Raw genomic sequence first — 27,276 nt, forward strand, 5'->3', positions numbered from 1 at the left:
CAACATTCCTTCTTTATAATATCCCTGATATTTTTACACTATCAAAACATAACATAACCATTTTGATTTACAGCATGAGAAGTTATCCACCTGGGTTCCTTGGAAACAGAGCATTGTCAATAGGTAACATTACTTCTGGTTGCTCACTACATGTAATGGTTTCTGTAATACATTTTATTTAGTATTTAAAAAACTGTTGGCTAAACTCAAAGCTCATTCATAGAAGTTTATGTTAAATTTTTCACAAGTTTTATTTCTCTTAATTCTTAAGATAACATTTGCTATAATGCTAATGTTATTACCATTTTAGTGTTGGGAAAATTGTAATTAAAGGCACTAAGTGAATGGCCCAAAGACACACAGTGAGGAAGGAAATGAATCAAAGTTTCCAAAAATCTTTCAGCAATTACAGAAAAGGTAGGTAAAATCTCACCATTCTCTTACACTCTAAATTCAATATTCATATTGCCCAAGAAATAATAGCATAGCAATTATTCCCCATGATGATTTTTTCTGTCACAATTTGACTTCAGCACAGACTGTGTTGGCGACATTGTGTTATCATGTACATAATTGAGCTTATAAATTGATTTTCAAAGACAGCCAAATTTCTTCTGTCCTACACTTCCATTTTTCTTTTAAAAAAGTACCAAAACTTTTAAATATCATCACTTTCTGTCTTTTAAGAATCCAAAAGAGAAATAAATTTACATTTAATTTAATAAATTCACATTTACTTTTAAAGCAAAGTGCTTTAAAAGTAGGAGATGATAATAACAGGCCCCCATGAAGTAAATTTTCTTCTACTTTTAAAATTATTCTGACAGCCTTGTGCTGGTTGGTCACACCTGTAATCTTGTCTACTTGAGATATCTACTCAGGAGGCTGAGATCTGTGGAGAACAATTGGAAGCCAATCACGGCAAAAAAATATTTGAGATTTTCAAAAATTTTAATGAACTAGCAAAGAGCCAGGAGTGGAGATGTAGCTCATATAATAGCTCACCAATCTAGAGAGGAAAGGCCTAGCAAGACCTTGAAGCCCTGAATTCAAATTCTGATCACACCAACACGTGTGCACTCATGCACAAACACACAGATTTATTCATAATACCTTCATGCCAGTGTTTTGCATTAATTTATTTGTTAACGATATTATATGGGTAAAATAAGGGAAATGAACTCTTCAATCTCAGAACATTTTTATACATTTTTTTATTTTAAAAATACTGCACAGAGGGGTTACATTTACATGAGCAAGGTAATGAGTACATTTCTTAACAAGCATTGTTACCTCCTCCTTTGTTTTTCCCCCACCATCCCTTCTCTCCCACCTCCACAAGTACACTCCACTCCTCCTCTCCCCCTCCCCCTGCCTAAATTGTACAATTCATTTTTCAACATAGTGTCTTGTGCATCTCATTGTTACCAGGGGTCAAACTGTATCCCTATTTAAGCATTTTGTTTTTTCCTTCCCCTCCCCAAATTAAAGAAACGTATATACAAGATGTAGGCACACCAACTTCAAATATAGTGAAAAAAGGGGTTATAGCATGGTTGAGGAACATATAAAGAAACAAAAAAAATCACATCATATAGTATTTGTATGTTAGAAATAATAACAAGATAGAACCACTTGTGTCCCTATCTTGGGGTTCATTTAGCTTAACATCATCTTATCTGGTCAAATGCACATAGCTTTTGACATTTTATGATAATCCGGGACATATATTAGTTATTGAAAATAAGAGAAACGATGGGACCTATGTTTCTTTGGAGTTGGCTTATTTCACTTAATAAATTTTTTTCCAAGTCTTTCCATTTCCAAACAAATTGGGCGATATCATTCTTTCTGATGGAGGCATAGAATGCAATTGTATATATTTACCACGTTTTCTTGATCCATTCATCTACTGAGGGGCATAGGGGTTGGTTCCATATCTTAGCTATGGTAAATAATGCTGCAATAAACATAGTTGTGCTGGTAGTTTTAGTATGGTCTTGTTTGTGATCCTTTGGGTAAATGAACAAAAGTGGGGTTGCTGGGTCATAGGGGAGCTTTATGTGGAGTCTTTTGAGGAAACTCCATACTGCTTTCCAAAGTGGTTGAACACGTTTACACTCCCACCAAAAATGGAGTAGGGTTCCCTTGTGGCCACATCCCCTCCAGCATCTGTTGTTGTATAAATATGGATTGCCTCCTGAATTTGCGAGTCATCCTTGCTCAGGGGCCATGCTAATCTTCTCTGTATCATTTCAATGTTAGTGAATGGGCTACCAGATTAAGCACAGAACATGTTTTTTTGGGGGGGGGTCCGGTCGTGGGGCCTGTACTCTGGGCCTGGGCGCTGTCCCTCAGCTCTTCAGCTCGAGGCTAGCGATAGCTCTACCACTTGAGCCATAGCCCCACTTCCAGCTTTTTTCTTTTTGTTTATGTGCTGCTGAGAAATTGAACCCAGGGACTCAGGCATGCAAGGCAAGCACTCTACCACTGAGCCACCTTCCCAGCCCCAGAACATTTTTTATATAGAAAGTGTAATTGATTTTCTTAAACTAGACAATTCCACAAAAAGTAAGTTCAAAAGAATTGTCATGAAATTTTAGAATCATGCATTTCCTACATAAGCACACATTTTTGATGTTGGCATCATTTGTGGAGGGGAAGGGAAAAATATTTAAATAGGAATACAGGAAGACCAATTGCAGCAACGAAAGGAACTTTACAACTTTGGCATCTCTACTATGCCATACCTGCAGATTGTAATTTGATTGCTTATTTTGAGGTAGTATCACTATGCTGGGCCTGCTTGGACTGTAGTCCTCCAAACACAAGCAAAACACATTGCACCCAGCAAATGGTTAGAGTTTCTGAAAAGTCTTTTTTTGTCTGGGCTTGCCTGGAAATGCAATACTCTAATCTCTGTTTTCTAAGTAGATAATATTACAGGATTGAGCCACTTTATCCAATAAAAGTATACAATTTCAAGATATCTTGATATTGCCTATATTTGTGCTTAACATATATAGCTAACCTTAATTTTCTCCCTCTTTTGCTTAGTACTCTGAGTTGAAAATATTGATTTTCTTGATATACATGGCTTTGTTTTGGATGGAATCCCCTCACAATCCAAAAAATCTCCCAAAAAGTTTATGTCAAGAATCACGGAAAAGAAGGCTTCAGGTTGGGAAAAACCCCACTGATCCTTAACATATAATTGCAGTATATTTATAGTGTTAGTCAATGCTTTTGAAGAATGAGAAGAGAAGGAAGGCAGAAATGTGAAAGATGTCAGGTCTCTGTAGAATTTCTGTAGTTGTTACTTCATGTTATCTTCTTCCTTAAAACTTGATTTACTAAGACCCTCTGGGTGGATATTGGTTGGACTGATTGGTAAACTTACCCAAGAAATGAAGCTGATTTTAGAAGGTGATGATTTGGTAAATAAAGGAATGATGAGAATGAGCACAGATATTGTCACAGAATGAGGCGGCAAGGTTCAATTGCTGAACAGCAAAACAAAGCAGCTTCAAGTCCGATGATCCACATTGAAACATATATAGATAGATGCATATATGTATGCGTATACACACATACGTGAAAAAGTAAATATCCAGTAGAATACAGAGAAACTTGGTGTGACAAGTATTAAACTATATCAAACTGGTTGCAGGAAAGGTACAGTAAAATATCAATTGTTTAGCATAGATTTTGCATAGATTTGTAAAGGATGAAAATTTTTCCTTCATTTTATACTTTACAAATATCCTTAGTATGTTTTAAGTTTTTTTTTTTATATTGTAATTGGAGCATCTATACAATGTTGAGAATCGGCATTACATAAAGTATGCAACATGAATATGACAGCCTGCATAGGAAAGTTCATTAGATTCTTATTTCCAATTAACCACCAGGAGAAATGGAGTTCCAGGTCAGATTTTATGTAGCGCACTGGCCTTGAACACAAAAGCACCATTCAGGCCGTGAGTTTAAGCTCTAGGATCTACAGAAACAAAAACACAAAATACAACTTGGAGTTAGATATTTTATAATGCAGCATTTTTATATACTTTACCTTGTTAGAAAGACTAGATTTCTGTGTTAGCTTTATAACCTACCATAATAAGTGATATTGTCCATTTAATAAGCAGAAAGGCTTACTCAGATTTATAAGTTTGAAGGTTTGAGTGTATGTTCAATTGATTTTATGGCTTTGGTGGCCTATGACAAGACAATGTCAAGGTGGGGAGTATGTCAAAAAGAAATGTTTTTGACCTAGAATGATTAAAGGGAAAAGAAGAAAGTAGATGACAGTCCATGTTCTCATAGGTTTCACTCTGAAGAACTTAATCTCCAAAAGAACTATTCAGGTATTGTTTACAGTCTGGGAGGAAATGGTAAGTCATTTTTCTTTAACACATAGGTCTTTCTGGGGCATTCTAAATTCAAATGGCCACACCTTCACCAATGATAATGACTTGTCCAGGGATTGAAACAACTAGATATGTCTACAAATTCTAATTAGATCTCAGCAGACTAAATATCTTATGGAATTCCTATTAAAATATTTTCTTGCATACTGACTGGGTCTTCATACTACACATGTGTATATCTGTGTATATGTGTGTATGTGTGTGTTTGAATAAACTAATATAGCATTGTAGCAGATAAAATATTAGTGTGGCCTTTTTCTTCTCATACCATTGAAACTTGCCACAATTCCCAATCAAATTCCATCCAAGATTCAACACTAATGCTCTTCCAAAAGTTCTGTATGCAAACCCATGTACATCTACTTCATTTAAGACGGCAATGGTGCATGAAAATGTTAAGTCTTCCAATTACATTGTCACCAAGGAAACAACGTACAATATTTCCTTTAAAAATATCTAGATTGGCTGGGCTCTGGGGGCTCACACCTGTAATCCTAGCTACACAGGAGGCTCAGATCTGAGGATTGCGGTTCAAAGCCAGCTGGGGCAGGAGAGACCGTGAGATTCCTATCTCCAATAAACCACCAGAAAACCGGAAGTGGTGCTGTAGCTCAAGTGGTAGAGCACTCGCCTTGAGCTGAAGAGCTGAGGGACAGTGCCCAGGCCCAGAGTTCAAGCCCCACGGCCGACAAAATATATATATATCTAGATTGTAGAACACTTTAGCCAGAAAATTAAAGGAGTATACTTTATAGGATTTAATTTAAATATTTAGTCACTGAAATGGATATTTAATATCCACAACTTAGAGCCCTTTTAAAATACATAATTGCAAACCTCATCTATTACCATCTTCCGTGAAGACAGTCCTTGCTGAAAACGAACCAAATGTGGTAAACCAATTAAAATGTACGCCATTGTCAAATGCTGTTGTTTTAAATCATGGAAGTGACAGAGCAATTAATGCCAGTGAACAGCTGGTTCTAAGGAGTATGGAAAGTGATTACTTTGTACTCTAGGTGGAAAACTCCACAGATGTTTCAGATTGTGCTTCGTTCTAGGCATTTATGAGATACATTTTGGAAAGCACAATGAATGAAAGCATGTAGTTTTATAAAGATTTGCTGGCTGACAAATCAAGGAATGAAAAGTTATTGAAATATTTCAAATGAGAAGACTGACAATAGGGTGGGTAAGATGTGATTTGCAGCTTTAGATACACACTGAAGCAAACCAAAGAATAGGAATTTTTTTCCTTAACTAATGCTTTCTGGGTATATTGTGCTATATACTATAATGATGAAATGATCATTTCTTTGGAAAAGTCAGAAAAAAAACAGTGTCACCTGTTGAATTTCTTTTTAAAGTGAATCTTAAATAAAAAGGATGAAGAAATTTAAATATGTTAATAAAACATTGTCAAGTTTTACTTTAATTTTTCAGTAAAAGTTAAACTAACAGACTATTAGTCCATTAAGATTTATAAGTTTCCTGTCATATTTTATTTTCTTTTTGTTCCTCTTTTTTGGGTGGTAAGATTATTTTTTTCAGAAAGGCAACCTAGTCTTAACCATTACCCAAAAAGTTTATGCTGTCATAGAATCAGAGAGTTTTATTTATTAAATTAAGACAAAAGTAGGCTCATTTTATGCCAACTGAAAATATAAACACCAAAAACATTTTTCACTAAAAAAACACTCATAAAAAACCATGAGGATTTGGGGGAAGATGGAAGATGAAAAGCTGGAGGGTAAACAAGCTCTTGCATAGAAAGCAGTTAGTGTGCCATCACAGTACAGAGAATTTGGCAAGAGAGGGAAAATCCAGGCAAGATGACAGACCTGAGCACTTGCCAGTAGCCACAGCTGTGGCATCAGTAGGGACAGCGCCAGTGGCTTTAGCCACCATATCTACAGAGAGAGTCCACAACAAAGGCCCCAGACGAGGCCGGTGAGCATATTCTACTCAACACCAGCAAGAACTGACAAGGAGCAGATATCTTCATCCTGCAGATCACAGACCAGAGACGACCCAGGAACCAACACTCCAGCATGAGTAGAATCCTGACATCCTCACTCCTCAGGGAGCAGAGGAGGGAAGGCCTCCCCTCCCCCACCACCAGAGATCTCCATCTATGATACTGTGCTACTCAGGGCTGAGCAGATAGCTCCAACTCAGGCTTTGGAAGAAAACAAAAGAGTCATTTAGCAGGTCACAGGAAGTAGACATGACCTGCCAGGGTCAGCTCCACCCAGGGGAATGTCACCCCACCCAGCCAGTGGTAGCTCTGTCCTCAGAGGAGTGATTTCCTTCACAGGGTAAACAAAGCTAAAGGCTGCCCCTCATTAGAGTAGCCTAGACAAACAATTGAAGCTCAGTAAACATAAACCCTGAGAATGGGTTCCATGAGTATTTCAGGAGTTGCGCCTCAGGGAAAAGCTATTGTTTCCTAAAAGGCCTCAACCCTACCCAGAACCTCGACTCATCACAGCATCTTCACACTGGAGGAAACAGCCATCTCCCTCTTTTGTGATACTCAAAGCAGATCTCCCTCCCACTGAAATAGCCTGGGAGGAGAATCACAAAATCCTGACTAAAGCAGAGCATTTTTCTGCCTGCCCAAAAAAACTAACTTAAGAAATCAATCAAGCAAAACGAAAACCAAACACCACAAGCACACAAGCATAAGCAAGCATAACCAAGAGACTGGTTATGGACACAGGGGAGATACAGTGTCATCCCATTACCCCCACCCAAAAAAAAAAAAAAAATCAAAGAACTCTATTTTAACCTTTTTTTCAATTTTTATTTTTTTAAGTGTTTGATGTTAATTTTTTCTCATATTTTTTATTTTTGGTGTGTGTGTGTGTGTGTGTGTGTGTGCGTGTGTGTGTGTGTTTAATCTCTTCTGACCTTTTGGTCCGTTTTTATTGTTTTCATTTTTTTCTCTCTTTCTTCTTTTTTTGTTTGAGTTAATTGCCATTCTGCTCATCCCCAGATATTTACCTGTGGTCGATTATTAGACCTTATTCTCCATTGTGTTCATACTTAATCCAGAAATTTATTACTCTATTCAAAACGTCTTAGGCTTAACTTCTTTAATAGCAGTATTATCTCTTTATACCAATATAATTTTCAAGTAACTAATTTTAAAACTTTTAACTTTTTAGTTTTTCATGTTTCCTTTCTATCCGTCCTCTCATCCTATCCTTTTCTTCTCTCAATATCATTTCTTTAAATTTACATAATTTTTAAGTGTTTCACTTCTTAAATTTAAATTTTTGTTTATCCATTTTTTCTTTATTTTTTAAAATCTCTCCTATCATTCTGTCCAATCCATTTCCCGCTCAGAAATTAGGACTTGGTTAAATTCACTCTTCTCTTACCTCTCCACATCCCTCTAATCCCATTTTTCTCCACATTTCTCCCTAAACCTAATAATTTCTGGTGTGTCAAATCCTTTTTGCATTTATTAGCCCCTTAGTCCATGGTTGTTTGATGTTGAATAGATTGTATCTGATGAACTAGATTGTATCTGCAGACATTTTGACTGTGCAACTACAGAACTCCAGTTGATGCTTGCCTTAAAATAGTGTTCTAGCACAAAATTGGTTTTACCTTCATACCAAATGGGCAAAACAAGCCAAAAAAAACAAGAAAAATGGCAAGTCCGGGTATATGAATTCCCACTCATGATAATCAGGAGACCGATTAGTTAATGAATAATCCAGAGAAGAGTTTCCAAAAAGCTCTACAAACACTCCTTGTAAACATGGTGAATGAATAGATTGAAAACTTGCAAAGGACTCTGTGAGTGTGATAGAGAGCAACAGGGGGCGAACCAATGATTAATACAGGAATCTTATGAACATGAGGAAGCTACTCAAAGATTAATACAGGAATTGCATGAACAGGTAGAGAACAGTGAAAGCGAAATACAGGAATCGCATGAGAAGGCTGAGATCAGTCAAAGAGAAAGACAGGAATTGCATGATTGTGAGGAAGCTAATCAAAGAGTAATACAGGAATTGCGAAAGAGGGATGACAATAGACTAAATCAATAAAGGCATTGATGGAATCTATGAATAGACAGTTGAATGAATTCAGAGGGAATGCCCAATGGAGCCCAATAAAAGGAATGGGAGTCCTAGGAAACCATAAGGAATAATCTAAGTGATTTGAGAATAAAAACTGAACACCAAATTAAGGAAGTAAAGTTCATACAAGACCTAAAACAAAGCTCCAACAAAGAATTTGAATCCATCAAAGCCAAACAATTAGAAGGAAAAGAAATAAAAAACAAAGTAGAAAATCTTGACAGTCAGTTAGACCATGCAGAAGATAGAATCTCAGGGATAAAAGACAGCCTAGATATTATAGAGAAAGAATGTATAACTTTCCAAGACAAATCCAAGAAATATGATAGATCTATTCAACATTTGGAAGGCACCATCAGAAGGCCTAACCTGAGGATAATGGGTATAGAGGAGCACCTAGAGACAGAAGTTAATGGTTTAGAAATTTTATGTAACAGAATCTTAGTAGAGAACTTTCCAAACATGCAAAAAGATAAGCCCATTCAGATACAAGAAGCTTTTAGAACCACCAAATCAGACTTACAAAAGATACTTAAAGATGTCCTACACATAGAAAACCAATAAGACCACAATAAAGGCCAAGAAACAGCATCCAAGGGAATAAAATTAGAACTCAACACTAAAAGCCACCAAAGAAAAGTCCTGTAACACATGGAGGCTGAACAACACACTGTTGAATCACCAATGGGTCATAGAAGAGATTAGAAAGGAAATGCAAATGTTCGTGATATTCAACAAAAATGAACACATAAATTGCCAGCTTCTCTGGGACACAGGAAATGCAGTTCTCAGAGGCAATTTTGTACCTCTGAGTTTCTACATCAACAAATTAGAGAGATCTGAAAACAACAATTTAATTAGACATCTGAACCTTCATGAAAAAGAGCAACAAAATAAACACCAATCCAGTAGATTGAAAAAATAATTAAATTTAAATCAGAATTAAACTAATTAGAATCCAAAAAAAACCTAGAAAGAATCAACAAAACAAAGAGTTGGTTCTTCAAAAAGTTAACAAAAGTTGACAGACCCTTAGCAAATCTTATCAGAAGAAGAAGAGCATACAAGGAAATAAACTCAGAGATGAGAATGGAAACATCACCACAGAAACATCCAAGATACAGAACATTATAAGGGAATACTTCTCAAAGCTTTTGCTAATAAGTTTGAGAATCTGGTAGAAATATACCTTTTCCTAGCAAATATTGACATGACAAAACTAAACCAAGATGAGTTAAACCAACTTAACAGACCCATATCAAGCATTGAAATAGAAACATCAATAAGAGTACTCTCATCTAAGAAAAACCCTTGACCAGATGGATTTACAGTGAAATTCTACAAGGACTTCAAAGCAGAGCTCACACCAATACTCCTCCAACTTTTCAATGAAATTGAAAGAGAAAGTGCACTACTGAACTCATTCTATGAAAACATCATAACCCTCATCCCAAAACCAGGCAGGGACTCATCAAAGAAACAGAACTATAGACCCATTTCTTTGATGAACATTGATGCAAAACTTCTCAACAAAATTTTGGCCTACCTACTTCAACAATTCATCCAAAAAATCATACAACACGATCAAACAGGATTCATTTCAAGGTTGCAAAGCTGGTTAAATATATGCAAATCAATTAATATAATTCATCACATCAACAAGAGCAAGGATAAGAACCACATGATTATCTCAATAAATGCAGAAAAAAGCATTTGACAAGTTCCAAAACCCCTTTATGATGAAGGTTCTGGAAAAATTAGGAATCCAGGGAACATTCCTCAAAACAATAAAGGCTGTATATGACAAACCTACAGCCAGCATTATACGTAATGGTGAAAAACTAAAGCCATTTCCTCTTAAGAACGAAACAAGGATGTCCAATCTCTCTACTTCTCTTCAATTTAGTATTAGAATACCTAGCTACAGCAATAAGACAAGAGGCAATCATTAGAGGATCCAAATAGGTAAAGATCATGTAAAACTCTCCCTCTTTTCAGATGATATGATCTTATATTTAAAGATTCCCACAGAATCCACTCCCAAATCACTCATGCTCATTGAAAACTTTGGCAGAGTAGCAGAGTATAATGTTAACCCTCAAAAATCAATGGCTTTACTATACGCCAACAATGAGAATAGCGTGGCTGAAATAAGGAAAACAACTCCATTCGTAATAGCCCCACAAAAAATGAAATGACTAGGAGTTAGTTTAACCAAAGAAGTAAAAATCTCTATGATGAAAACTTAAAAAACCTAAAAAAGGAAATCAAAACAGAACTTAGAAAGTGGGAAAACATCCCTGGATTGGAAAGATCATCATCATGAAAATGGCAACACTTCCCTAGGCTATGTACAAATTCAATGTGATAGTTATGAGTATTCCAACCTCATTCTTCAAGAAAATAGAAGAGGCAATCCAAAAACTCATATGGAACAATAAAAGACCTCGAATAACAAAAACAATCCTTAATAGAATAGTGCTGGAGGAATATCAATACCAAATTTCAAACTCTACTACAGAGCCATAGTAATCAAAACAGCATGGTATTGGTACCAGAACCGATCTCAGGACCAATGGAATAGAAGTGAAAACCCAGAAATTAACCCACAGACATATAGCCATCTAATCTTCGATAAGGGAGCTAAAAAAATAGAATGGAAGAAAGGAAGCCTCTTCAGTAAGTGGCTGGCACAATAGGTCAATCACTCATAGAAAAATAAAGCTAAATCCTTACATATCACCCTACACCAGAATAAACTCCAAATGGATCAAAGACCTGGAGTCACAGCAGACACCCTAGGTCTCCTTGTCACAGGCCAAAATTTTCTTAATAGAGACCTAGAAACACAACAAATCAAAGAAAGGTTAGACAAATGGAATTGCATGAAATTGCAGAGCTTCTGCATGGCAAAGGATAAATCTAGCAAGATCAATAGAAAACCCAAGGATTGGGAGAAGATCTTCACTAGCCATACAACGGACAAGGGTTTCATATCTAAAATGTACCAGGAATTCACAAAAGTAAATCTAACAACAAATCCTCAAACAACTTCCCAATAAATAAGTGGGCTAAAGACTTAAAGAGAAACTTCTCTGAAGAAGAAAGAAGGATGGTCAATAGACACATGAAGAAATACTCAAATTCCCTAACCATAAAAGAAATGCAAATCTAAACAATATTGAGATACCACCTCACCACAGTTAGAATGGCTATAATCAAGAACTCTAATAACATCAGAAGCTGGAGGGGATGTGGACAGAAGGGAACCTTACTGCATTGTTGATGGGAGTGTAAATTTGTTCAACCACTTTGGAAAGCAGTATGGATGTTCCCCAAAAGACTCCACATAGCGCTCCCCTATGATCCAGCAATACCACTTTTGGGCATTTACCCAAATGATCACAAACATGACGATACTAAAGCTTACCAGCACAACTATGTTTATTGCAGCCTTATTTACCATAGCTAAGATATGGAACCAACCCAGATGCCCCTCAGTAGATGAATGAATCAAGAAAATGTGGTATACTTACACAATGGAATTCTAGGCCTCCATCAGAAAGAATGGCATTGTCCCATTTGTTAGGAAATGGAAGGCCTTGGGAAAAATTATATTAAGTGAAGTAAGCCAGGCACAAAAAATATAGGTCCCACGGTTTCCCTTATTTGCAATAACTAGTATATTTGTGAGACAAGCAGAAACGGTCAGATAAGTTGATGTTAGATGAAATGAACCCCAAGATAAGGACACAAATGTTTTTTTTTCCTCTTGGTATTGTTTCTAGCTTATTTATAAGATGATTTCTTTGTTGCTTTGTATGTCCCTCCCCCATGGTATAATCCCTGTTTTCACTGTATTTGATGTTGGTATAATTTTTGGAGGAGAAGGGAAAAACAAATTCTTTAAATAGGGATACAAGTGGACCCATTGCAACAATCAGATGTATAACACGTTATGTCAGAAAACAAACTTTACAACTTTGGTGCATGGGTTGGTTTTGGGTGGGAGGGGATGGGAAGGGATGGGAAGGGGAAACAAAGTAGGGGGCAACAATGCTTGATAAGAAATGTAATCGTTACTTTTCTCATGTAATTGTAACCCCTCTCTATGTATTTTCACAATAAAAATCATGAAATAATAAAGTAAAAATCCATGTCAATTTTTTGTGTTGTTGTTGTTGGTCGTGTGGCTTGAACTCTGGGTCTTGGCGATATCTCTCAGCTCTTCAGCTCATTGATTCCACTGAACCACTTGAGCTACATTGTTGTTTCTACTTTTCAAGTGGGTTATTGGAGATAAGAGTCTTAGAGACTTTTCTGCCCAGGCTGGTTTAGAACCACCATCCTCAATCTCAGACTCCTGAGTAGCTAGGATTACAGGCATGAGCCACCAAAGCCCAGATCCAAGTCAATTTGTAAAAAGCAAGCTTATTGAAACTTCTGGCTTTTTCCAATAAACAATCTTACTTTTTAGCATTAGTTTATAACTATGAGTTATTTTTAGATGTAACTGTAAAGTTTTTAATAGAAACAAACATAATTTTTACTATTGCTCAGTATCACAAATCCCTTGTAATTGACTTTCCCCAAAGTCAATTATTACATACTAAATTACTCACTATTACATATCTATATTACATACAGTGTGAAGCAAAAATAGTTTGGACCATTTCATATAAATTATTAGATGGTGTTTTAGCATTATAAATTTGCATCTGTGATTTTAAAAGAAGGAAAGTGTAAAAGTGTAGTGTGTCCTAATTAATGCAAAATTTATAAGTTCATACAGACAGAATTATTTTCTTTCCACTAAAGGCTTTGAAGTAATACTATTGGAAATAGTGAGGCAAAAGGAGGAAGAATTCCAATCATGTCAAAGAATGTCTCTGTTATTCTGCTACCCCTTCCACTAACAAAACCTACCCGGTACCAGATGTCACAAAACTTCAAGCATCTCTCTTAGAAATCTATTTGGAAAAGTTCTAAATCACTGATTATTTATGTACATTCTGTTATATGAAACAAAATATAGACATATAACAATTGAAATAAAATGCACACATACGTTGAAGTCACCACAGCTGGAAAACAACAAAGTAGACAACCAACAAAGTAGAACTCCCCCAGGAACAAAAACATGTTGTGTCCGGTTGTTTTGAATCACAAAATCCTCAAATACATGTTACCCTTGAGTAGATCCATAAAGATAACTGTGTCTCAGATGTACGGTTGTGTTAATTAGTAATTAAATTCATCTAGATGAACCTAATATAGCAAATCACGTGAATGGATCAAATTGTTTAAATAAATGTGACTGTATGTGGAGTGAGAGCTGCACATATTTAAACGAATAAAATAACAAAAATCATCACATACTTAAAAAATTCAGAAATGCAACCAATAAGTCCAATAGTATCCATATTGAGATCTAAATCCTACTGATTTAACAAGAACAAAATATGCAAATAATAGAATCTGAGCCGTGTACCTGAGTGTACATAATATTAAACTACTCCAAATTACACATTGTAGAAGACTGAATGTGGGTTAATTAAAGGAAAACATCAACCCATGATATAAATGACATTAAAAATCTCATGAAAAGAGAGAAGTAGTTTCTGGAAAATACTATTTTAATAAGTGGTGGTCAAAATCTTTCTACTACAGACAAAATTGCATACCTATTTAGTTAGATCCAAAAAAGATCCAAGATACTCAAAGTGATTTGAAACTTTGGCAAAATAGCAGGATACAACTGTAACATTATTATGAATGTTGACTCTGGCATGGAATTAATTTCCTCTTTGATCTGACAAATGATTATATGAAAGAACAGAATTTCAAATAAATATCAAGACCTAACTAAACATATAATCAGAAAAGTCATCATGCAAGCCGTATTGCAACTGGAATAAAAGGAATACCAGTTATGCTGATTCTGTATTTACTGTAAATGTTGATTTTTTCATAAATTATTTCCTTTAGCTTGCATTTTTAAAATACTGTGTTAATGATGTATATCTTGGTGACTAATTTTGGATTCCTCCTTCAATTTAGTTCTGAGTTTAATGTCTAACTTCAGTTCCTAACCCATGAAATGATGTTGATTACAAAACAAATCTAATAACCCTGTTTTATTTATTTATTTTTTTGGGGGGGTCCAGTCGTGGGGCCTGAACTCTGGGCCTGGGTGCTATCCTTCAGCTCTTCATCTCAAGGCTAACGCTCTACCACTTGAGCCACAGCACCACTTCCGGCTTTTTTTCCTTTTGCTTATGTGGTGCTGAGGAATCAAACCCAGGGCCTCTTGCATGCAAGGCAAGCGCTCTACCACTGAGCCACCTTCCCATCCCACCACTGTTTATAATACACAAAATCTCATAAGCCTGACACCAATAAGCATTGGTTATCATTTTGATATCATGGTCTCATGACTGATGAGGCTTACCTGCATGAGTATAGTTGTACCTAGATTCCTCAGCCTAATTTAGCCACTGTTAAAAAATGTTTATATCTTTATTTGTCACCCATCGGAGATTAAACCTGAGTATAAACCTAAGAAAAATGATAAGGTGAGAATTTATCTTTTCTAGATATAAAGTAAACAAGATTCAGCATAGAGTAACTCACTAGTTTAAAGTCAACCTATTTCTCCAAAACTTTCTAAGCATTTCTTTACAATGTGTATTATTCTCAAGGGAATGAGGAATGTGAGAAGAGGACTAACCTAGCATTATCTTTAAATGCACATAATTTGGATTTACCTCTTTATTTTGCTATAGGCATGTTTGATTTAAAAAACTGTTTGAATAATTGATTTCCAGGTCAGGTATAATATATCCTTGTTGCATATTCCAAAGTACATTCAGAAAATTCTATATAGCAATTAAGTAAAGAAAGTCCGGGCAGAAAATATGGCATCTCTATACTATATGACACCCAATACTTAGGTATTTCATTATGCCCCCATTTAATGAATGTGATTGTTTAAATCTTCATCAAGTATTAATTAAACTCAATCAGTGTCCTATAAAATAATTGTGTATAATTTTATCCTAGAGTCATTCAAGAACTGCCCATTCAATCATGACATACATCACATTCCATTGGTATTCATATGGATAGGAATGAGTTTCTTAGGATCTCCCACCTGCCATTTGGAGGTGGCAGGACCAGGATTCAAACTGTGGGCTCCAGCTCCCACCACTTCAACCTGAGGATAGGGAACTCACTGGTCTGTCCAAGAACATCAGCAAGACCAGTGATTAGGCAGGTACCAGTGGCTCTCAGCAGTCCTCCTTGATACTTACAAGGCTGTGATAGGAGGATCATGGTCAAAATCACCCTAAGCAGAAAAGTCCTTGAGACCCCTGTCTAACTTCAGTGCCAACAAAGCCAGAAGTAGAGCCGTATGGCTCCACTGGCAGAGGGCTAGCCTTGAGCAAAAGCAGCTCATGGACTGTGCCCAGATCCTGAGTTAAAGGTCCGGGACTGGCAAGAAACAGACATACACAACAATCTGTGCAGCCATCAAGCTAAAGCAGGTCACCCTTTTGTCCCCAACTCAATTGGACAGAGTTCCCTGGGAAAGGGGCTAGGGGGCCACTGTCATCTTGACTCCGCCCATTCTGCGTGCATCAGAGGATTCCAGCCACACCCCCATTATTTCATGGTTCTTTCTGACCAATGGGATACAAGAATTGTTGCCACGCCCACATTCCATGCTGTCTGATAGATGGACTAGGCTCTGTTAGCACACTTGGACGCTGAGATCCACAGGGGGAAAATCCGTCAACAGGAGCAGCAGGCCGGCTGTAGGCACCCGGGCCACCAGGCAGCTCAGTGCCAGACTAAGCTGGAGCCACAGGCCCTCTCCCCCATGAGCTGTCACCGCAATATGTTTGGGGATGGGATGTCTGCTTCATCCATGACCTGCCTGATGAGGTGGACTTCCAGAGTCCAGCAAGTGAGCTCCACCATGGATACAGCCAGCTGTCAGCACACATCTGAACCATCGAAGAGTCCCTTTTGGTGTGTAAAGAGCAGATGTTGGTCCTGCATGAGCTGTGCTGGGAGAAAGCCGAGTGTTTGCAGTGGCTGTCCCAGGAGAAGATGGAGGAGAGTGCTGCGGGAGCTGCAGTTGCTCCCAGCAGGGGAAGCCACAGACAGCAGTCTCCAGAGGCCAGTACAGGCTGATCCCCCCACCACCATCACTGCTTCAGATGCCTCAGGGCCTGTGGTGGGTGAAATGAGGGAGGAGCAGAAAGGTTTTGAAGAATTGCAACTTGAAGACAGCATGGAAACTGCCAGAGGAGAGGTCAGGGTTCCCGACCCCATAGTGGACTCCCTCAAGGAGCTTATCCTGCCAAAGATGCCCCACATCCAGATCCACCCACAGCTCCCAGGCTCAGGTGAGGAGTGCTCCCTCACTTTCTTCTGTAGATTGATGCAGATAATGACTCTCTATGTGACATACTGACTCTCAAAAGCCTTGGCAGCCACCAGAAGTAAGTGGCCAGGTGCCCTTCTTTCAGGACTCCATCTGCCAGGTGATGGGAAAGTTAAACTGGGGGTCGGGTAGGGCATAGGCTGCTGGGAGTTGGCCCAAATTCAAGGGACATCTAATGGCCCATTGGTGGCCAGGAAAGAGGCCCATGTTATGCTTATCGCAATTAATAAATTGTTTACAAAGCAAAAAAAAACCCTCCAAGAACAATTTATTCTTCTACTCCTGGGGCTTGAACTCAGAGCCTGTCCACTGTCCCTAAGCTCTTTTTTTTTATTATTGTAAAGATACTATACAGAGGGTTACAGTTACATGAGTGAAGTAATGAGTACACTTCCTCTTGAACATTGTTACCCCCTCGATTGTTTTCCCCCTACCTTCCCCTCCCTCCCTACCTTCCCTGAGGTTCTTTTTTTTTTTTTTTTTGATTGTGATTAAGTGATTACATAATTTCCGGAATTTCACAGTATTGTGGAATAATGATGCTCATTTAAAGTGACAAGTTCATTCTAACTTTCCTGGAGCAATTGTCTATCACAGTCTGTAACATATAACGGTGTTCACATGTTATATACCATATATGTGATCAGCAACATGGGGATATTTAGTAGTGGTTCAACCAGATGAGTGGGAGTTCTTTGTTTCTTAAGTCCTGTTAGTTTTGTCGTATCACCTAACATTTTGGATTTAGCATCCACTTATCAGGGAGACCATGTACCATTTGTCTCTTCGTTCTTGGCTTACCTTGCTCAACATGATTCCATCTAGCTCCATCCATTTCCCTGCAAATGCCATTATTTTGTCCTTTCTAATGGCTGCATAATATTCCATTGTGTATAGATACCACAATTTTTGGATCCATTCAGCTGTGGTGGGGCATCTGGGTTGTTTCCATATCCTAGCTATTGTGGACAGTGCTGCAATAAACATGGAGGTGCACGTGTCCTTGTATATTGGTTCCTGTTGTTCAGGGTAGATGCCTAGAAGTGGTATGACTGGGTCATAAGGGAGGTCAAACTTTAGCTTTCTAAGGACCCTCCAGACTGCTTTCCAAAGTGGGTGTATAAGTGTACATTCCCATCAGCAGTGTAATAGGGTTCCTCTTTCTCCACATCCCCTCCAGTATTTGTCGTTAGCTGATTTGTGGATGTGGGACATTCTGACTGGGGTAAGGTGGTATCTCAGGGTTGTCTTTATTTGCATTTCCTTCACCACCAGGCATGATGAACATTTCCTCATGTGTTTCTTTGCCATTTTTATTTCTTCATTTGAGAAGTCCCTCTTTAGTTCCCTTGCCCATTTAGTAATTGGTTTGTTAGGTTTGGGAGGGATTAGTTTCTTGAGTTCCCTGTATATACAGGATGTTAACCCCTAGTCTGATATATTGCTGGTAAATATTTTTTCCCAATTCATTGGTTGTCTTTCTAGCTTAGTTGCGATAGATTTAGCTGTGCAAAAGCTTTTTAAGGTAGTCCCATTTGTCGAGTCTCTCTCCAACTTGTTGTGACCCTGAGACTCTGTTCAGGAAGTTCCTTCCTGTGCCTATTAGTTCAAGTGTCTCTCCTACTCTGTCCTGCAGTAGTTTCAGAGATTCAGGTTTAATGTTTAATCCATTTTGAGTTGATGTTGGTGCATGGTGATAGGCTGGGGTCCACTTTTAGTTTTCTGCATGTGGCAGCCCAGGTTTCCCAGCACCAGTGGTTGAAGAGGCTGTGTTTCTTCCATTGTATGTCTTTGGCTCCTTTGTCAAATATTACCTGGCTGTAGGCCTGTGGGTTTATTTCTGGATCTTCTATTTTGTTCCATTGGTCTTCGGGTCTGTTTTTGTGCCAGTACCATGCTGTCTTTGTTATTATAGCTCTGTAGTAGAGTTTGAAGTTCGGCATGGATAGCCCTCCCATATTATCTTTATTCCCTAGAATTGATTTGGCTATTCTAGGTCTTTTATTGTTCCATATGAATTTTTGGACTGTTTTCTGTATTTCAGTGATGTACGTCATTGGGATTTTAATAGGAATTGCATTGAATTTGTATATTAGTTTTGGCAGTATTACCATCTTCACTATATTAAGTCGTCCTATCCAAGAGCATGGGAGGTCTTTCCATTTCCTAGTGTCTTCTGCAATTTCTTTCTTTAACTTTTTATAGTTTTCATTAAATAGTTTTTTACATCTTTGGGTAGGTTAATTCCTAAATATTTTATTTTGGGGGGAAGTTATTGTGAATGGGGTTGCTCCCTTTATTTCCCTCTCTTCTTGTACATTGTCAGTGTACAGGAAGGCAACTGATTTTTGTGGATTTATTTTGTATCCTGCTATTTTGCCAAAGTGATTTATGATTTCTAAGAGTTTGGGGATGGAGCTTTTGGGATCGTGAAGGTATAGTATCATGTCATCTGCAAAAAGGGATAGTTTAACTTCTTCATTCCCTATGCGGATCCCTTTAATGTCTTTTTCTTGCCTTATTGCCCTGGCTAAGGTTTCCAGGACTATATTGAAGAGGATTGGAGACAGTGGGCCTCTTTGCCTTGTTCCTGATTTTAGGAGAATTGGTTGTAGCATTTCCCCATTAAGTATAATATTGGCTATTGGTCTGTCATAAATGGCTTTTATTGTTTTTAGAAATGTTCCTTCTATTCCTATTTTCTCCAGAGCTTTTAGCATGAATGAATGTTGAATTTTATCAAAGGCCTTTTCTGCATCTGTGGTGATAATCATGTGATTGTTGACCTTGGCTCTGTTGATATGTTGGATTACATTTATTGACTAATGTATGTTAAACCATCCCTGTATCTCTGGGATGAAGCCTACCTGGTCATAGTGTATAATTTTTTTATGTGTTTCTGGATTCTGTTAGCTAGAATCTTGTTAAGGATCTTTGCATCTGTGTTCATCAAGGAAATTGACCTGTAATTCTCCTTTTTGGTTGGGTCTTTGCCTGGTTTGGGGATGAGTGTGATATTGGCTTCATAGAATGAGTTTGGGATAGCTCCCTCCTTCTCTGTTTCTCTGAAGAGCTTGAGGAGTATGGGTATTAGTTCTTGTTTAAAGGTCTTATAGAATTCTGCTGTGAATCCATCTGATCCTAGGCTTTTTTTTGTTGGAAGACTTTTGATAGCTTCCTGTATCTCGTTATAGGATATTGGATTATTTAATTGGTTAACTTCTTCTTTGCTCAGTTTGGGCAACTTGTATTTCTCTAAAAATGCATCCATTTCTGCCAGATTTTCTTCCTTTAGAGAGTGTAACTTTTGAAAGTAGTCTGTTAGAATTGTTTGGATATCATGGGTACGTGTTCTGATGTTTCCCGTGGCATTCCTAATCCTGTAAATATGGGTTTCCGCCCTTCTTTTTTTAATTAATCTTGCCAATGGGCCATCAATTTTGTTTATTTTTTCAAAGAACCAGTTTTTTGTTTGATTTATTTTGGTTATGATTTTCTAATTTTCTAATTGGTTAATCTCTGCTCTTAATTTGGTTATCTGGCTTCGTCTAGTAACTTTTGGTCCCATTTTTTCTTGTTTTTCTAGCTGTTTTAATTGCAACATGAGATTATTTTCTTGGTCTGTCTCCATTTTCTTGATGTGGGCACTGAGGGCAATAAATTTGCCCCTCAGGATTGCTTTTGCTGTGTCCCACAAGTTTCTTTGTGAGGTGTTTTCATTTACATTGAGTTGTAGGAAATGTTTTATTTCTTCTCTGATCTCTTCCATTACCCAGGCATTGTTAAGGAGTGTGCTGTTCAATTTCCATGTATTAGAGAAATTTCTGCGGTATGCTTTGTTATTGAAAGCTAGCTTGATTCCACTGTGGTCAGATAGGATACAGGGGATTATGTTGATCCCTTTGTATTTGCTTAAGTTCCTTGCATGAACTATGATATGGTCTATTTTGGAAAAAGTTCCATGAGCTGCTGAGAAGAATGTGTCCTGTGTTATTTTAGGGTGAAATACTTGGCAGATGTCAGTTAATTCCGCTTGAAGTATGGCCTCACTTAATTCGATAGCTTCTTTGCCAATCCTCTGGTTGGTAGACCTGCCCTTTTGTGAGAGTGGTGTGTTAAAGTCTCCTAGTATTATCGTATTGGGATCTATTTTATTCTGTAAGTTTGAGAGAATTTTTTTGACATATCTGGGTGCACCAAATTTGGGGCATATAAGTTGATGATGGTTATATCCTCCTCTTGGATTGTTCCCTGTATTAATATGTAGTGTCCGTCCTTGTCTTTCTGTACTGATTTTAATGAAATGTTTATTTTGTCAGATATCAGGACAGCTACACCTGCTTTCTTACTGGGGGCATTTGATTGGTAGATCCTTTTCCACCCCTTCACTCTGAGTTTGTATATTTGGCTGAGAGGTGGGACTCCTGAAGGCAACAGATGGATGGGTCTTGTTTTCTGATCCAGTCCTCAGTTCGTTTTCTTTTAATTGGCGAATTCAGCCCATTTATATTAAGAGAAAGTATACAGAGATGCATTGTTGTCCCTGCCATTCCGTTTTCCTAAGTTTTTCTTCTTTCCTTTCCTCTTGTGCTTGCTCAGTTAGACTTTGAGTAATGCCTGTTTGGGGCAGGTCCCAGCTCCCGGTTGCTTTCTTCAGGTTGTGTCCCCCCTCTTAGAATTCTTTGTAATGCTGGCTTAATGTTTATGTATTCATTTAGTTTTTTTTCGCTATTAAAAGTTTTCAGTTCTCCATCAAATGTGAATGCTAGCTTTGCTGGATAAATCAGTCTGGGTTGGCAGTTATTGGCTTTCAGGGCTCGTATGGTGCTTCCCCAGGCTTTTCTTGCATTCATTGTTTGTGTGGAGAGATCTGCAGTGATTCTAATTTTTTTCCGGTTGTAGAATAGCTCCTTCTTCATTTTCATGCAGGATTGTTTCCTTATGATTCAGATCTATCATTTTTACTATAATGTGTCTAGAAGTGTTTCTCCTGGGATCTTGCTTGTTGGGTGTTCTATACTCTTCTGTAATGTAGGTAAGATGCCCTTTATTGAGGTGGGGAAATTTTTCATTGATTATCTTGTTGAATAGTTGTTGCATTCCCTTGCTCTGGAATTCCTCATCTTCGTCCACTCCGATTATATGAAGGTTAAGTTTCTTGGCATTATCTGCTGGCTCTTGGATTTCCTTTTGGTTTAATTTGAGTGATTTTTCCATATCTGTCACTTTTTGGTCCAGTTGGTGTATTCTGTCTTCTGTATCTGACACTCTAACTTCCATTTCATTCACTCTGTTGACCGTGGCTTCTATTGTGGTTTGCATGGAGGAAATGGATCCCTTTATGGATTCAATGTTGGTTCTCAGAGTACTGGTCTCAGTATGTATTAACTCTAATTTGGCGTTTATCTCACTTCTTACTGAGGTTTGTGCAGCTTCTATTTTTGCATCCAACTCTTGTTTGGTATCCTGTATCTCTTTGGATAGTTCATCCTTGTGCTCTTTCAATTTCTGATCAATTTCTTGCTTTATTTCTTGAGTCATTGCCTCCAGCACCCCTTGGATATAGCTTTTGTCTTCCATTCCTGCTTTGCTCCCACTGAGGCTCTCCCCTGCGTGGCTGCTGGCTTTTGAGGTGAGCTTGCTGTCCTGGGTGGTGGTAAACCTTGTGATTTTTCTCTGTGATTTTCGCATGGGGGTTCAGGAGACTGCTCTGCAATTTTGTTTTGGTGTGTCTGTCTATGCTTGGTTGCTGATTCTGTATTGGTAGAGAGTCTGTGCCTGATCTGGGTTCTGTTGGGAGCCTATTTCCAGCTGCTGTTCTGACCTACTTAGGATCATGGCTCTCTGCTGTAGATTGCTGGCAATTCCCGCCTTTGGAAGGGTTGAGCAGCCTAGACTGCTTGTGTTTGCTCCTACGGGTGCTCTTGGGAAAATCAGATGCTCTGGATGCACTCTCCCAAATAACGGAGTCTGCTATGGGCTCCTGATGTGTTTTTGTTTGTTTGTTTTGGGCTGGTTGTGGGCTTGAACTCTAGGTTTGGGTGCTGTCTCTCAGCTCAGCTCTTCAGCTCAAGGCTGGCACCCTACCATTTGAGCCACAGCACCACTTCTAACCCTTTTTGCTTTTGTGATGCTGAGGAATCAGATCCAGGGCCTCGTACATCCAAGACTATCACTCTACTGCTGAGCCACCTTATCAGCCTGAGCTCCTGCTTACTATCAGGTGCTGGCAGCCTATGTTGCCCAATTCCCAGCCTAAGGTATATGGGTGGAGTTTTGGTGGGGTTTGGGCTTCTCTTGTCCTGAGCCTCCAGGTCTTTTGTTGTCACAGGTGTGCTTCCCGGGGAGTGCTTTTTCCTGATTTTCTCCCCTCTGTTGAGGCGTATGCTCAGCTTTTGACTTCAGTTGGGAGGAGTTAGTTGTGTTGTTCAGGCACCGGATCCCCGGGCCTGGTTCAGGCCCCCGCCTGGAGCGTGCTCGTTAGACCTGTGCAGATGTGTATACCACCTAGGCTATGCAGCCTGGAGGACACAGTTCAATTTTCTTCTACTCTTGGTAGTCTTGACCCAGGGGCACTGTTCCTGGCTTGGGCATTTAAGCTCCCTTCCAGGGGCACTCTTGCTCTGGCCTGGCCAGCGGAGTGTGCTCCACAGGCTGGTGGAGTTCTCGAACAGTTCCCAGTTTTAGTGAGTCCTGTGGTCCGGGTGTTGGGGTAGGGAGTCTAGGTCAGCGTCTGGGGATTCCCTCCAGCTCTGGTCTCCCTTGAGGGATACACTGTCCTCTGTGGAATACTCACCCTTGAACTGGTTGTTTCTGTGTGGTGTAGGTCTTCAGTTGCTGTTGCAATCTGAGTTCAGTTGGGGTGGTTGTGGGCTGGGCTGGGTGGTGGTGGCTCTGTGTTATTCTTTTCTGTCTCTGCCTCTATCGAAGCTGTCGGGTCCACAGTGTCCACGCTTAGGCGCGGGTGATCTGCAGGCAGCCCCCTGTGCCTCTGGGACCTGGGCGGCCCCCGCTGGGTCGTTGCGATCGTGATCGGGAGGGTCTAGTGCCTCAGGTGGCTTTTGCGCGGGTGGTCTGCAGACAGGTCCCTTTGTCGCGCTGCTGGTGCCAGGCGGCTTTGGCCAGATGGAGCCTCTCTGCTCGGGTGGAGAGTGATGGGTGGGGGTGGGATCCTCATGGAGACTCCCGGCTGGTAGGTTTCTCTGTTTGTGGCTATCAGCTGTTCTGCAAACCGGTACCTCAGGCAGCTTCTGCGCGGGTGATCTGCAGGCGGCCCCCTGTGTCTCTGGGGCTCCGGCAGCCCCTGCCGGGTCGGCTGGCCGCGGCTTGGCACACTGCCGCTCGGCCAGTAAAGGTTGGGGGAGGGGTCTTCGCTCGTCTCTGTTCTGAAATTCTTCTTTTCTTCTCTTGCTTTTTTGTTATTTTCCATCTCTTGTTTTTCTCTGAGTGTTCGTCTTTTTGTTGTTGTCGGTCTCTTGGGGAGATTAAGTGTTGGAACTCAAACTCTCTTTTTGGTTGGGGAGAGCTGTGGCGTTTCCCTACTGCCCCATCACCATCTTGGTCCCCCCCCCCCCCCGCCTGAGCTCTTTTTGATCACTGCTGGCCCTCTACCAGTTGAGCCCCACCTCTCCTTCAACATTTTCTGTGTGGAATCGAACCCAGGGCTTCAGGCATGGTAGGCGACCACTATACCACTTAGCCACATGTTCCGCTAAGATGATTCTCCCCCCCCTCCCAAACCCATATGGCCATTCCTCAGATAAATAGGAAGTAGGGGCTAGGATGAATATGAAGCACAAGTCTGGTTCACAACAAAATACTCCCCGCCCCCTCTTCCCACACCCTTAGTTGAAGTTTCTCTTCTAACATTGAGGGATGAGAAAGGGAGAGGGGAGTCCTGAGAGAGTACCAACAACAGTGGCCCCCTGAGTCCTACATCCTCTCCCACACGTGGTCCTCCAGATTCTGATCTTAACTGACTCAATGTGGAGTCTACACTGTCTCCCCACCACTGCAAGGCTCAGGATGAACTAAATGTCAGACCTGGCCTCAGCCCACACCCAGGGTGGAAGCTCCTAGTCCCAGACCCACTTCCACCTCTGACTGCTCTGAGTTAGACCAGACCCACCACTCACCACTATGTTGGCAGTGATGACCTCATGCATGGATTACAGGAAGACGGTCTATGGCAAAGAGCAGAAGCAGCAGGGTGAGAAGGGCAGAAGGAGGTGGGGTAATTGCTGTGGGACCTTCCTTGGAGCCCTCCCATCTAGCCAGAGCCATGCTGACCCAAAGCATGGACAAGGCCAAGGGGTGAGACGAGATGGAGGAGCACGGGACTAAAGCAGGTACTGTTTTGTCTTGGAGCACTTGAAAATTCCAATTATATTTGGCCCATGCCAATCCCAAAGCCAACATGCAATGCCTCTCCTTGTTGTTGTTGGCCATGAGCGCTGTCCCTGAGCTCTTTTTCTCAAGGCTGGCACTCTACCACTTGAGCCACAGTGCCACTTTTGTTTACTGATGGTTCATCAAGGATAAGAGTCTCATACATTGTCCTCTCCAGACTCGCTTGGCACCATGATCCTCCAGATCTCAGCTTCCTGAGTAGCAACGATGCCAGGCATGAGCTACCAGTGCCCAGTATATGATGCCTTTGGAGGCATCTTGGCAAGTCTGTAAAGGAGGCCCAAAGGGCCTGGATAGACCATGACCCACTCAAGGAGCTGGGATGGGGGAAGGCTGACCTCCTAGCAATTCTGTTCCCCAAAAATTAAAGATGTCAGGTGGTATATGCATCAAACACCTAGGCCAGCAGCCACCAGGCTTAGTGGGGAAAAAGTAGACAATACCTAAAGATTGTAGTGTAGAAATTTCTGATTTTGTATGCATGTGGTGTGTGTGTGTGTGTGTGTGTGTGTGTGTGTGTGTGTGTGTGTGTGTGTGAACTCAGGGCCTAGGCTCTATCCCTGAGTTTTCTTGCTCAAAGCTAGTGCTCTGCCCCTTGAGCCACAGCCCCATTTGCTTTTCGATGGTTAATTGTAGGTAAGAGTCTCAAGGACTTTTCTGTCTAGGGTGGTTGAAGCATGATGGGGGCCCCAGAGAAGCAAGAGTAAACACAACTCGTAGGTACAATCTCTATGGTGGGCGACTCCTGCTCCCTGGTGGCCAGACGCGGAACATGCGGCCCCATGCCATCATCCTCAAGAGTTCAATTTGGGGAAGTGACCAGGGCCAAACTGACTTTTGCTCACCCTGATTGCTGATGCCAGAGCAGGTCTGTTCCACCCTAGGCCAAGAGAGTTCCAGGAGGCCCGGCTTACCAGGGACACACGGAAGGGAGAGGTCAGCTCCAGGCTGAGCTAAGAACCTTTGCCCACGGATACCCCAACTTGGCCTTACCACCATAAGACCTGTCAAAGAACAACCCCACAAAACAAAATGGGAGCTGTGCCTCCAAGTGGTAGAGCTCTAGCATTGAACCAAAGAGCTCAGGGACAGGGCCGCCAAGCTTTGAGTTCAAGACTCCCAGCTGACCTTTCCCCATAAAACACAGGTTGGCTAAATGTGAACTAGTAGGATTTGTGAAGTGTTTCTGAAGAATGTTGATACTGAAGAAAGCACCCTAATTCTAATGACAGCTGAACTTGTGACATACAGCTATATGGTGAGTCCTTCAAAAAGCGCAATTTCTGGGTCCTTCCCGCATGGGGGTTTTATGCTGAGTCCTCAAAATGGTGCTGTTTGCTGAGTCATCCCAAAGGGTGCTATGTGCTGAGTCCCTGAGAAGAGTGGGCTGTCCTGGGTTTTTCAAAGGGTGCTGTGTGCTGAGTCCATCACACAACGTACTGTAAGCTGAGTCCTTCAAAAGGTGTGGTATGCTAATTCATCCCAAAGGGTTGTGCTATGTGCTGAGCCCTTGAGAAGAGAGGGATGAGTTGACCTTTTTGAGTGCAGTGTGCTGAGTCCTTTACACAGGGTGCTCTGTACTGTCCTTCAAATGTTGCTGTGTGCTGATTTCTTCCACAGTGTGGTATGTGTTGAGTCCCTCAAAATTGTTCTATGTGCTGAGTTTTTTTGTTTTTTGTTTGTTTGTTTTTTGGGGGTCCGGTCATGGGGCCTGAACTCTGGGCCTGGGCGCTCTCCCTCAGCTCTTCAGCTCAAGGCTAGCACTCTAAAACTTGAGCCACAGCGCCACTTCTGGCTTTTTTCCTTTTTGCTTATGTGGTGCTGGGGAATCGAACCCAGGGCCACCTGCAAGAAAGGCAAATGCTCTACCACTGAGCCACCTTCCCAG

General features: G+C 40.2%; 1 non-coding gene across 1 annotated transcript; it reads right to left on the minus strand.

Moving 5' to 3' along the window:
• Window positions 1-2,182: 2,182 nt before the first annotated feature.
• LOC122096790 lies at window positions 2,183-2,289 on the minus strand. Its single transcript, XR_006145396.1, has one exon. It is a non-coding gene; the product is annotated as a U6 spliceosomal RNA (small nuclear RNA).
• Between the last annotated feature and the right edge of the window lie 24,987 nt (window positions 2,290-27,276).

This window comes from Dipodomys spectabilis, unplaced genomic scaffold (genome assembly GCF_019054845.1).
Source record: "Dipodomys spectabilis isolate Male_0828 unplaced genomic scaffold, ASM1905484v1 ptg000388l, whole genome shotgun sequence".
Lineage (NCBI taxonomy): Eukaryota > Metazoa > Chordata > Mammalia > Rodentia > Heteromyidae > Dipodomys > Dipodomys spectabilis.